Raw genomic sequence first — 12,990 nt, forward strand, 5'->3', positions numbered from 1 at the left:
TCATTTACCTATATAGTTATTGTACTATGTATTGGAAACCTTCTTCCCCTCCAATAAAGAGATAAAGCAATTTAATTAAGTATAATTATATTCAATAATAAAAAAGGACTTCGTTATCTCTCGTTCACAATCGTTCCAACAAACCACGTGATCGTCTCTCGGCTAGACCAAAGTGTGTCGTAAGGCTCCAAAACTGCTCTGATATAAACCAATCAACAGCCTGGACGCATGTTACGCAGTCAGGAAGAAGCATGGGAAGGCGTTTCAGCTGTGAAATTTTTACCCCTGAATTTAGACTGTCAGGTAGCATTTCCAAACAATCTCATTTAGGTACTTTTAATATCTTGAGCCAGTTGTTATTATTTTCACCCTCTATATGCCTAATTGAAATATCAAGATATAAATATTTGTATGAAAACTGTTCTGATGTCACAACAGCAATAACCTTTTTAGAATATCTGCCGGGAAACTACCTGACAGTCTAAACTCTGGGTGAAACAGCACTTTTTCAACCGGCTTCAACGGCAGAAAAATTGTTTCCCCGTTTCTTTGTATCAGCCAGACAAGGTTAAGGTAAGCTGGGCAACAGAGTCCCAAGACGGTTTAGATGCTTTGTTTTAGTGAAGAAAAGGAAAAGGTTTCGCAATTCCAAGCTGCCTATTAGAGAACTGTAATGACTATAAAGCTGTAGGACATTATTAGACGATTGACACCCAGATGAGTTCCACAGGTACAAATGAGACAGAAGAAAGAGGCAACTCTGCAGGGGGTGTCGGGACTCTTGCACTAACTGTGTTCTTTGCTGCCATTGGAGGAACTTTCCAGTATGGCTACAACATCTCAATCATTAATGCCCCGACCAGCTATATCCAGAACTTCATCAATGACACATACATGGAACGCTGGGGAACAGGTTTGGATATTCCTCAAGTGACCCTACTGTGGACCTTTATTGTCTCGGCGTTCTCCCTGGGCGGGTTGCTGGGGGCCCTCTTAGCAGGACCTATGGCAGTTCGTTTTGGAAGGAAAGTGTCGCTACTTTTGAACAACTCCTTCCTGCTGGTTGGTGCTGTGCTTGTGCTGACATGCAAGTTGGCAAAGTCATTTGAGATGATCATCCTCGCTCGTTTCCTGGTTGGGATTAACTCCGGAGTCAGTATGAACATCCAGCCCATGTACTTTGGTGAAAGTGCTCCCAAACACCTCAGAGGCGCCGTGGCGTTTTCCTCGGCTGTTTTCACTGCATTTGGAATCTTCTTTGGACAAGTTGTCGGACTCACTGAGCTGCTGGGTTCAGAGCCTCTGTGGCCCTACTTACTAGCTAGCAATGCTTTGCCAGCATTGATCCAGCTAGTGACCCTGCCCTGGTTTCCCGAAAGCCCCAGATACCTCCTCATCGACCGTGGAGACAAGGAAGCTTGTGTCCAGGCTCTTGGAAGATTGCGTGGAGGAAAGGTTCCCCCTCTGGAGATGGAGGAGATGCTTCAAGAGCAGCAAATGTCTGCGGCCTTAAAGTCTGGTTCTTCGGCTCCTTCCAAGACGCCTTGGTCTCTGTTCAAAGATCCGAACCTACGACTTCAGCTCAGGATGGTCATGACTGCAAGCAGCGCCATGATGCTCTGTGGCAACGACTCCATCTACTTCTATGCATACTACATATTTCTGGAAGCAGGGATTCCACCAGAGAAAATTCAGTATATCACCATTGGAACAGGGGCATCTGAGTTTACTGCTTCCCTGCTGAGTAACGTCCTGATTGAACGGGTGGGCCGCAGATACCTTCTCGTCGGTGGGTACAGCCTCATGGTTTGTTGGACCATCGTCTTCACTGTTGCTCTCACCCTTCAGAGCCAAGGTGTCGCAGGAATGCCGTACCTCAGCATGGCATGTGTGTTCGCCTACATCCTCAGCTTTGGCTTGGGCCCTGCGGGGGTCACAGGCATATTACCAGCCGAGATCTTTGACCAGACAGCTCGGCCAGCGGCTTACATGGTCGCCGGCTCGCTTATGTGGATCAGCCTCTTCCTGGTCGGAATGTTGTTCCCTTTCATTGTGAACGGGTTAGGAAACTACTGCTTCCTACCTTTCCTGGTCGTCTGTCTGGTCTCGGCTGTTGTGCTCGGTCGAACCATGCCAGAGACTAAGGGGAAGACTCTGGCAGAGATTACAGCTGAGTTTGACAGAAAAAATGAAAGGGCCTTACAAGTTGAAGAGCCTGAGCAGTACCAGCTGGGCAAAGCAAGCTCCTTAGCAACAATGGAAGATAACTCTGAATCTAATCATAAAACTGTCTGACATCTAGGAAAAGTGTAAACAGAACAGAGGTAATGAAGTATTTTTATGCACTTTAAATGTCATTTGGTTAACATGTCATATAAATGTTACGCATTTCTTGGTACCCCTTGTAAACTAAATACCTTTACCAAGGGTACTGGCAAACTGCCTGTATGATGGATAAATATATGGATATCCAATGATGACCCGGTTGGAACATTTTGGGATTTACTTCTTATAATGCTGGAAACTAACAAAATCTTTGATTACTAGCATACGGTAGCATGACATAAATCAGTGTAAACCAATTAACCTGCTCTTAACATGACCGAATGCTTTAAAGCAACATTGAGAAAGTGCCTTTTACTTATGCTTAACTTCCATGAGGATCCAACATCACAGAGCCAGTCTAAAACACAGCATACCTACAACTTAACAAGCTTACTCTAATTCACCATCAACATCTCTTTGAAGGTTGTATCAAGTAGATATGTTGGCAGAGGAGAGAGCAATCACTTGAACTGCATGTGATAAAGGATTATCCACTGTGCATGGACACATCTGCACTCCCAGAGAGCCGTGGTCGTTTAGTGGGATAATCTTTCCAGCCCACCTCAAGCGATGCCCTGTGCTCGTTTCCCCATCTACCAAACCATGTGCAACAATTTTTTTTAGACATTTATTTATGCACCGGCTGGACTGCTCCTTTAATTTAACTATATTAGTTAAATTCTTCTATACATTATGCCCATGAGAACATATATTTATATTTCATAAATGGAGACATTTTTAAAAAATTTTTTTTAGAATTTTAGCTGCACTACTTAAAAAAAAAAAAAGACCAGCAGATGTCACCATTGTCCTCAATGTATGCTGGAATATGATGAGAATGAATGGGAAATCAACTTCTAGCCAACAGCTGGCACTTCCTCACCCCTATAAGCCTTCTGTGAACCGTCGGTCCCAGATTCTCTGTGTTCCTTAATTACATTCAGATGCCAAACTGAATTAAATATGTGACATACTCATCTATTTATGCATAAATCTTAACGTTTTGCATGCTGCTGACTGTTTGCAGTGAATGAATGACTGAATGTACAAACACTGTATGGCACTGTTATTCCAAAGAGTTCTTTGACAATCGTCAGTGCTGGTATATATACATATAAAAAAATCTCTGTGTGATATTCTCAGGCTCTATTTATAGGCTATCGTTTCTGCAGGCCAATATTTATTAGACAATATTTATCATACAGATGGCTGTACTGCATGTTGAATGAATAAATAAGATGTGATGACTCATGCTTGTCTCCTGTCTGATGTGGTTTGACTGATTCCAGCTGTCTGAGGCGGCTGCTTATTTAAAATTGCGTTTAAGCACACTACTCAAGCTCCATTCAGTCCCCAGCACTTTAGCTCAATTTCTCCGACCCACTTGTGTTAAATTGTCACTGTGGCACGGCTTATTAATGGAAGCTCGCCAGGAAGGTCGCAAGGGTTCAGGTGAGCTTTTTCAGTAGATCTCTCGATTTAGCATAAGCAAAATATGTTATAGAGAAAATAGATGTACTTTTTCAGTCAGATGCAATTTGCTTGCTGTAATATAAACTTCAGCTTCAATCCGATGAGATTCATAGTTAATCTCATCAGATTAATTATAAACACCTTATCTAATTTTTTATATTACTCTTGCACTTAAGCCCCATTAGTATAAAGAATATTTTCCAACAAAGATTATGGAGGTGCCAGCCGCATCACTTCATATAAAAGGCAAGACAGAAGAATGAACAAAAAGCTGTTTAAAGGGAACACCACACTCTTGTGTTCCCATATTTTTATTTTATTTTATGTAATTTTTCCAGATCTTTGTGTAAATCATTCAAATGCAAAGTAAAAACAAAATAATTTAGCAGGACTAATTAACCAATTATAGTCTAATGTATGAGGATGTTTTTTGTGAAAGATCAACAAAATGTCAAGAGGTAGTAAAAAGAAAAGGTTTTAAACATTTTTTGCAAACAAAAATCTGAAAAGTGTGGCATGCATTTGTTTTCAGGATCCCTGAGTCATGAGTGTCTTTTTGTCTTGTGCGCCACATTTGGAGCATATGTAGACTAAAATCTTTGCTTTCTTTCAATACTTAGTTCACTCCAGTTACTTTCTAATGACTTCTACATTAGTTTCACTGAACTTTATTGAGAGGTTAATCAAAGTAGAGAGGGGAGAATATTAATGTATATCATTAGTTTCAGATATTTAAGTGTTTTTGCTAGATATAAATCATTTAAGAACCTGGTAGTGAATACAGCAGTATCTCAGAAAAGTGAGTACACCCTTCACATTTTTGTAAATATTTTATGACATCTTTTCCTGGGACAACACTGAAAATGTAACATTTCAATTATAACACTTCAATATAATAAAGTAGCAAGAAGTGTAAAGCTTGAATTACAGTATAGATTTGTTGTATCCTCATTGTAACTCAACACAGAGCTAATAATGTCTCAGTTACTGGCAACAAAAGTGAGTACACCCCTAAGAGAAAATGGCTATGGCCACATTCACAGTCTTGTTGTTCAATTCTGACTATTTCTGTTGAAATCCGATTTTCTTTTAGTGGTTGTTCATACTACTAATCATATGCAACCGCAATCAGACCTCTGTGAACGGTTTACGACCCCAAAGCGTACGCAGAACTCAAATGTGGACGTCCTTCAGCAGCGCGCAGTATAGGGAAGTAGTCACTTTAAATCTTTTCAACAACGGGAGCCGACAGCATCATCACAAGATCATAACAACATGAAGGAAGAAAATACAGACAAAACACATCTAATGGCCATGGTCTTCGGTTTCACATTGACTGAAACTCGTGGAGAGAAGTCTGTTTGGATGCATAGTCAGAGCCAAGAGTGGTTGGGTTATGACGTGATGCGCTCCACTGACACAGACTTCTTTTGTGATTTCATAATTATAATTTTCCGACATTGTTTACGTCTGGAATGACCGATTCTGGCTTCTTCTGTTGCAAAATTATTATTACTTGAAAGCTATTGGATACTTATCTGATCTACATAGCACTACGTATAAAAGTGACACATCGTAGTTGGGGTCGTAAAAAAGTCAAACGTGGGTAGCATTTGCTTGCTGTGTGAACATAGCCTAAAACGTACTGATTTACAGCTGATTAACTAAATTTGTACTCCGCATGAGCGCGATGTCAGATGGATAAAGCTTCCATATTATAATCTCAGTTGAGAGGCAGTGTATTGTTGTGTTGACCGTCATGAAAGCGGCCCTGTTTAAATGTTAATACAAATCAGTTCAACAAGGAGCACCTGTTTATTTCTCTTTCATCGTTGCTTCGAGAGCCTGTCCTTCTCGCCGCCTGATGAAGAATGGACAAGTACCAAGGCAACCGAGGGTTTCATCTTTAACAGGACTTTTGTTACTATGAAAACATACGAGGACATTGCCAGGCACCAAAGCGTCAAGGAAAATTAACCTTGATGTCAACAGAAGGAAAGAGCAATAAAAGGCGACCATCTTTTATGCCGGAGAAAGGCTTTGTTTGCTGCAACAAACATTGCCAGGATAGTTTTAATAAGAAAAGTTCCTTCAGAGATTTAGTGAGCTCTGCGTGCAGCCCTGTAGCAAATCAACTTGATGTCATTATAGACCAGACAGAAGGTCACAACGGACCTCCGAGAGAGACTCATCATCATCATCATCATCAGACTAGCTTGGACCACCGACATGAGACCACGGCATGGAGAAAATTGTGACATTATTACAATTTGACCTTTTCTCTCAAGAGAAGGGATTGCAGAGAAATCTAGTTAGAAATGGCTGAAAGCACATTAGAACGATGTTGGACCTGTTCGTCGCATTCTGAATAACCTTCAGTTCATTCGGTTTAATATGAATAATTCCTATGTACGATATTACCGGTACCATCAGGAACTGTGAACAATCTGGCTGGTGTTTGTTGTTACCTGGTATAGAAAGGTTCCTTGGGCACTCTGCAGTTAAAGTGATACACTGTGCCAGTCTATGGAGGAGAAGTGATCTTGGATCTTCTCAGCATGTGATACTTTGGCTCTCTTCAGCTCAATTCTGGCCACTCTGACCTTAACGCCTTACCTATTGCCCTCATTTGAGATCTGTACCATAGGATGATACGTGTATATTTCTCCAGGTCAATGTGTCTTTCCCATGTTGGGTGCGTATTATGAATCTATATATGACTGAAATGTGACAAAAAATATTTGTCATGATAATTTATAGTGCTACCCTTGCATATTTATTGAGGTTTGTAGTTGTTCCTCATCAATTTTCAGAGAAATAATTAGAGTGCCTTGTGAGTTGTTTAAAGCTAATTCTGTTTTAAATTCTCACATTTATGAAGGATGTAAATTATCAGTACAAAATTGGGATAATTACAAATGCAACCCACAATTTTCATTTTTTATTTGGAATAAAATCCCCTGTAAAAGTTTATGATTGTAGTAAGGGGTGTGAATACTCCATACAATTCGATTTAGATTTGAACTCTTTGTCCTGTACTTTGATCTGGGTGTCTAGCATTGTTACCTTTCTTGGAGCCATATTCAGATCAATGTATTGAAAAAAAGTGACATTTCATTAATTAGCAACATGAAAGAGAAAACAAATGAAGCACATTTGTAACAACTAACAGAGAGAAATACTCCGGTTGCTTTGACACCCAGAGGGAGGCCCAAGGGCATTTTAAGGGTTGTAAGTGATGAGATGCAGCCAGAGAGAAGACATTTACAGCAGATGTGGAGCTTGGAGAACTGCCTCCCTGCGGATTCCTCCGGGTTTGATGGCAGGATGATGGAGGAAAATCTCATTTCTGTCCATCATCATCCATCACTGGGAGAAGAAACCTCTTTTCAGGGTGGGGAGAACCCCCAGTGAGGGTAATAAGGGCCGAGCAAGAACTCCCAGCAGCATATTTCCATCCACTTTAAAGGCGTTTATACACCAAACTGTTATTTAGAATAAGTAGCAACAAGAGGCCCACCTTCTGACACGTCAGATCAACACATTTCACAACACTGTTCCTAAAATACTCAATGAACAGGAGTCATATTAAGCGATAAATGAGATAGATTCCATTCATGATTCTGCAACCATTTTCAGCAAGAATCACAACAAATAAACTCGGACCAAAGTTAGACCAGCAGGAACCTTCATTTAATTTGCCCGCATGTGCGTGTGTGACTCATCAGCTTAATAGACTCACTGCTGCTAAGAAAATGTTTCAGTGAAGTAAACTGAAGTACTTTTTCGCTGGCGTCAACGTGAGATGTGTCAATTTAGAAATGATCTTCATTTTGTGTTTTCACACCTGAAAGTCCACTATACTATCAGATGACCTTAAGCATTAGCATACTCGGGTCATACAATAGCATATAGATCCAGATAGACTAGGCTAACCAAAGGCCAGATGTAAATCAGACACAACCTTAAGCATTGTGCTCATGATCAATGTGGCTGAAATAAAATACAAGTTGTCTAAAATTTCTGTCTAGTAATGTAAAAGTCTAATTTTTAGTTACATTGCCAGTGAAATCATCTTTTTATCAGATATTAGACTCTCGCCATGGAAACCAAACAGGGCACCCAGGGCAGGCCCCAGCTGATGAGCTGCTTGAATGTGTTGATGTGCAGGATGTGTCACCCTGCACATCTGTCCTGTGCAGGGTGAGAAAAGGTGCTCACCTGCTGAGTCAACTGAAAGAGATCAACTAAAAGGAAATTACAGAACTAAATAAACGGGGGGAAACACAAGACACTTAAGATGAGTGGGAGGATTTTCCCTCCTCTTAAATGGAGGGAAGAGCATTTCCCATCCGGATATGATCCTGTCGGGACAGCTGAAAATGTAACTGACCAGTCACGACATAAAGACATTTATTTTTTGAGTTAATGTTTCCCACACCGCATTTCTATCGACCACATGATTGGTGGGACCAAGCTTTTCTTGATTCATTGTTAGGTTGATCTGAATGAAACATCAATGCTTCAAAAGCCAAATAAAAAAGTATTAAAGGGTAATAAGTAAGCTTTTTCCTCATAATTAGGGTTTTATTCATCCTTACTTATAGCAATGGCCCCAATGCAACTTCAAACACCAATGCAGAGAAAACATAATGTAAAGGTATATTCCAAGCTAACTAAGCTAAATACAGATATTACGAAATCTAAATTTCTTGCCTGTGAAGGTTTTAATAAAATCCTGCCTATCAAAAGTGTTTATTTTGCTGCTTTTAGAGCAGATGTTTCAGAAATTGCTCAGCAAACTTCAATAACATCTGGAAATTAGGTAATAAACTATGTAAAGGCTAATTATTTTACAATGAGAAAGAATTTTCACAAGATTAAAGACATCTGCCAGACATTTCTGAAATGAAAGTTACAATATATGTAGATTACACTGTCATAGCTAAAAAAAAAAAAAAGCAAAACCCCAGAGCTGTAGCCAAGACTCTAAAAGCATTCTGACTAGTGAAGTTCGTGAAGGTGCAATTAGAAAAGCACAGCTTTTGGACGGACTGGACGGGGAAAAAGCTTTTTCTCTCTAAAAGTATCGTGGTTGAGCAGCTCAGGTTTGCAGCGTTGCCTATGAATCCAACAAAAATAGTTTTCTCTCTCCTTCAGGAGCCCCACTCCTCTTTAGAAGAGTCATTCAGGGTCATAAAATCTTTCAGAATACGTCTAAATTCACCAAAATAAATAGATTTCCATGTCTTGGAATGAGAAAAACTGATGTGACAAACCTACAACATGCATCAAAATTATTTTCCAAGCTGTCAATTTCATAAAACTGCTCAATTCCATTAATATACAATAATTAATGTCACCACATTAATTATTGTATGTGGTAGGACTACAATATACTTAACGGCCCCTACATGTAATCATACAGCTTGGCCTTTCTGTTGACATTTCTGATTCAGTAGTGCTGTGACTGAGTAACATTAGTTCTGGTTGGAAACATCAGATTTTTTCATTTGACGCCTTCAATCAAAAACAAAACGTGTCCACGGTGAACAGAGCTGATATCGACCGGCTTTCCTCAGTTGGAAGCATCTTCAGTTCTGTATCATTGAAGCATCTTCTCTCAAGGAGAGATGGCTTTTAATCAGATTGCTTTTCACACACCGTTCATCATAGCTTTCCTCAATTCCCTTTTTCTGTCACTGTACGCTTAGCTGTTAACCAAAAGTTTGTAGAGAGAAAACCTATCTAACTTATATTTTCTTCCTTATATTTCTGTGGCGTCCAGCCCACTGTGGCAGTGTGGGCAGGGGCGGAACATGGCCAGCTGGGAAAGGGGGTTCATTCCTTAGCACACATCCCCTCTTGCCTGTTGAGCAACACTCCCCAATCTGATTTTGGGGTGTGGGATGATGAAGATGTCTAAGGTCACTCCACAGTCTCTTCAGATCTTCAGTTTGCTATTGATAGGGTGCGCTGTTATTGTGATGAAGTTCTACGTACCCTTAGACGTTAAAATGTTACAGAAGAGGAATAATTAAAACCTTTTGACTCGTTTCATTCCTCTCCTGCCTGGATTCATTGAAGTCGTCATCGTATCAGCTGAACCATAAAAACGCGACAACATGTTTCTCCACGTCCAAAAGCATAACATTTATTAGACAAACAACACATGAAACTGACAGAACTGAATGAAACCAACAATATTTACCTCACACGATAGACATCACACACACACGACGAAACAATACGAAGAAACATCTCATGGCCCTGGATGTTTCTCCGGAGATAAGGTCACAAAGGAAGCCTCATGGCGATCTGACGCTAAACTCCGTGCTAGCTAGTTTTATATGGGGGGGCGTGCCCTCTCCTGACGCTGCATTGAACCCAGGGGAGTGTCTCTAGCGAGCTTCATTTTCTAACTTAGTGTATAATGTTTCAATAGAAATATCCTAGATAAAAGACTACGTTAATTGAACCATGGATATAATTAGAAATGGATTTCCTTATTTGAAAGACCATTAATTTTACCTAATTATTGAAGATATGGTTAAGTTTTTACAACTAGCTTATTTTAAATATATTTTTTCTTAACAACGTCCAATCATTGGAAGTTATAGCTAAAGAGGCTTTTCATAATTGCTGCCTTCAATAATTAAGAAGCCTTGTTGGACACAAGAGTGGAACAAGTTTCCTTCAGGTCAGTGAACGGACAAGACGAACGAAAGATGAGCACTTACTGCTAAAGGCTCCTAAAGGCAGCAAGTTCTGTAATTTCAAAAACAAGCCTTTATACTGAGGTTGTCGTATGAAAGTGACACCGTGGGTGATGCAAAGATAATCCAAAACTTACTGCAAGTTGGTAAGTGTAAATTGATGGGTTTATGTGTTTATTCAATGCTGAAAGGTTTGCAGATCTCATTGGCCTTCCCTCCCTCGCCTTGCTTCACCCACTGACAGAAGAAGAAGCAGCGTGACCTTCTGCCATCCTCGGACCTAAAACCCAGCCATCTGGAAGCGCCTGCCTTAGCATACATTAGGCGGCACCTTCAGGAGAAACATGTTGCTGAGTCATTTTGCACCCTATGACACCATCTATCCTGCTTAGACAGAACCAGGGAAATGATAAAACCAGCCAGTCGGATCCTGAGAGAGCAGGTGGACGATGGATGGTAGAATGGGTAGAGGATGAAGGGAAAGAGGAGGGATATAGGGGTACAACTAATGATTATGGAGAGCTGGGGGTGGGGATGAGAAATGAGGCTGCCTCTGTTACACGTCCATGTAGAAACAGGAGAGAACCTGCTGCTGTTGAGGGGCAAAACACACACTGAGGGGGTCCTGGCCATTTAATGTGGTTTATTTAGATGACGAAACGGTTGCCGGTTTGTACGTACATCTGCAGAATGTTGTTTTTGGTGAATTCTGTTTCAAAGCCAACAACCAGAAGAGAGCCAGAAGCCCGAAAGAAAAATGTAATCACCACTAGCAACTGGTCTCCCTTTAGAGTAACTTCATTACAGAATGCAAGCACTATTAAAGTGGTGTGGCAACAGTAGACCGAGATACCTATTTAACAGCACGAGCCAGGCACTGGCCACTTATGTAAAGGAGCTGTGCAGTAAGAGCTAATAAGTATGAGGTGAAATTGGGCTGAAAAATCACTACTCATTAACAGTTAAAGAATGGACCCTTCAGGGAGAGCTAATAACCTGGTAAACCAATGAGAGAGAGAGAGACACCAAACACCGAGGGATGAGTATTTATGACACCTTTGAGCAAGCTTTGTCCAAACCTCAACAAAACACACATTATTAACCAAACTTAAAGGTTATAGTCCCTCATTTAGAATGTGCCACAAGGTATTGCTGGTATTTTTGCATGGAAATTGATTGAAACAATTACTCACATAGGAGTAGTAAAACCAGGCCTCTGACGTCTACTGCTAGCTGGAGTTTCTACTTGGATAGTGTTGCACTAAATTGTGGTTTATCAGCTTTACACCTTCAGCAATCAAACCATTACATGGGAAGAGAAAAAAAAAACTCACCAGTTGTGAAACTCAAACGTTACATTGGTTGTCTTTAGATTTCAACTTTATACCTCATTAGGCCAAGTCAGGGTTCATTTTGTGAGTCCAGTGTTTAATGTCTATGGGAAGAAACTTTAATACGTTTTTTTCTCTCTCTCTCTCTCTCTCTCTCTCTCTCTCTCTCTCTCTCAAAATATTGGTCGTAATGCATCTTTTCATGATATCATGTTTTTCATCTTTTCTGCCAGTGTTAACATCCGGTTGTTGATCATCTGACTTGTGTGACGCCAAAGTAGAGTTTCTGTTGCAGTTTTGCAAAATACACTAACTCCAACCTGATCCTAGTGCCAAAACTTTAGATTGAAAAACAAGTTTTTTAAAAATTACTGATTTTGCATTAAGCAAGTTTGCTTCCAAAATGTCAAATTGCCCAATTTCAAAGTTAATAGAAGCTCAGCTACTGAGGATGAAGAGTAAAGCATGCAGTGAGGTCCTGCTCAGCAGACAGAGGACGTTTGTATGAAGGTACATATTTTTATTTTATTGTTTCAAAATTGGCATTTATCTTGTCAATGATGGTACAATTGGTAAATAACCTCTCAAAAATATTTTTCACCAAAGCGTCTACCTTTTTTTATACAGCCTTGTTTATTTGTGAGGCTTAACTATTTGAAATATGTAGTTTTTTATTTTGAAGGCAGCTTTTTTTTAATGTATTTTGTCCTGAGGGAGATGGAGATGAAGCTAATGGTTGGAAAACAAGTAATACAAGTGTATAGTAAGGTGTGTTTTTTTTAAGTACAGTACTCCAAACACACATTGTTATATTTCTGCAAAAAGTTATGTTGCGTTTCTTTTTCTTCTTTGAGAATGTAGTAAATACACTGTTGCTAACCTAGCCAAGCCTAGCTTAGCCATCTTTATTTTTTTTCTTTGGGACTATGGTGCATTCCTACTGTACTTTGAAGTCAAATGTTTCAATAAAAAAGTACATTAATTAAGTCAGAGTTTGCTGAGATATCTCGAGTTCCTTCCAATATGGCTGCCGCACACATAACACATTGCTAAAAAAGTAAATAGTGAATGAAGCTGACAAAATCTTTACAAAGCATAAATATAAGTTGTTGTATCTGGTTGGAGATGCTCCATGACTAACGCTT

General features: G+C 39.9%; 1 pseudogene; it reads left to right on the forward strand.

The window, feature by feature from the left end:
- Positions 1-500: 500 nt before the first annotated feature.
- On the forward strand, positions 501-3,577 carry LOC103482042 (solute carrier family 2, facilitated glucose transporter member 11 pseudogene; annotated as a pseudogene).
- The last annotated feature ends 9,413 nt before the right edge of the window (positions 3,578-12,990 follow it).

The sequence above is a fragment of the Poecilia reticulata genome, chromosome 19 (assembly GCF_904066995.2).
Source record: "Poecilia reticulata chromosome 19, P_reticulata-male-v2, whole genome shotgun sequence".
In the NCBI taxonomy this organism is placed as follows: Eukaryota; Metazoa; Chordata; class Actinopteri; order Cyprinodontiformes; family Poeciliidae; genus Poecilia; species Poecilia reticulata.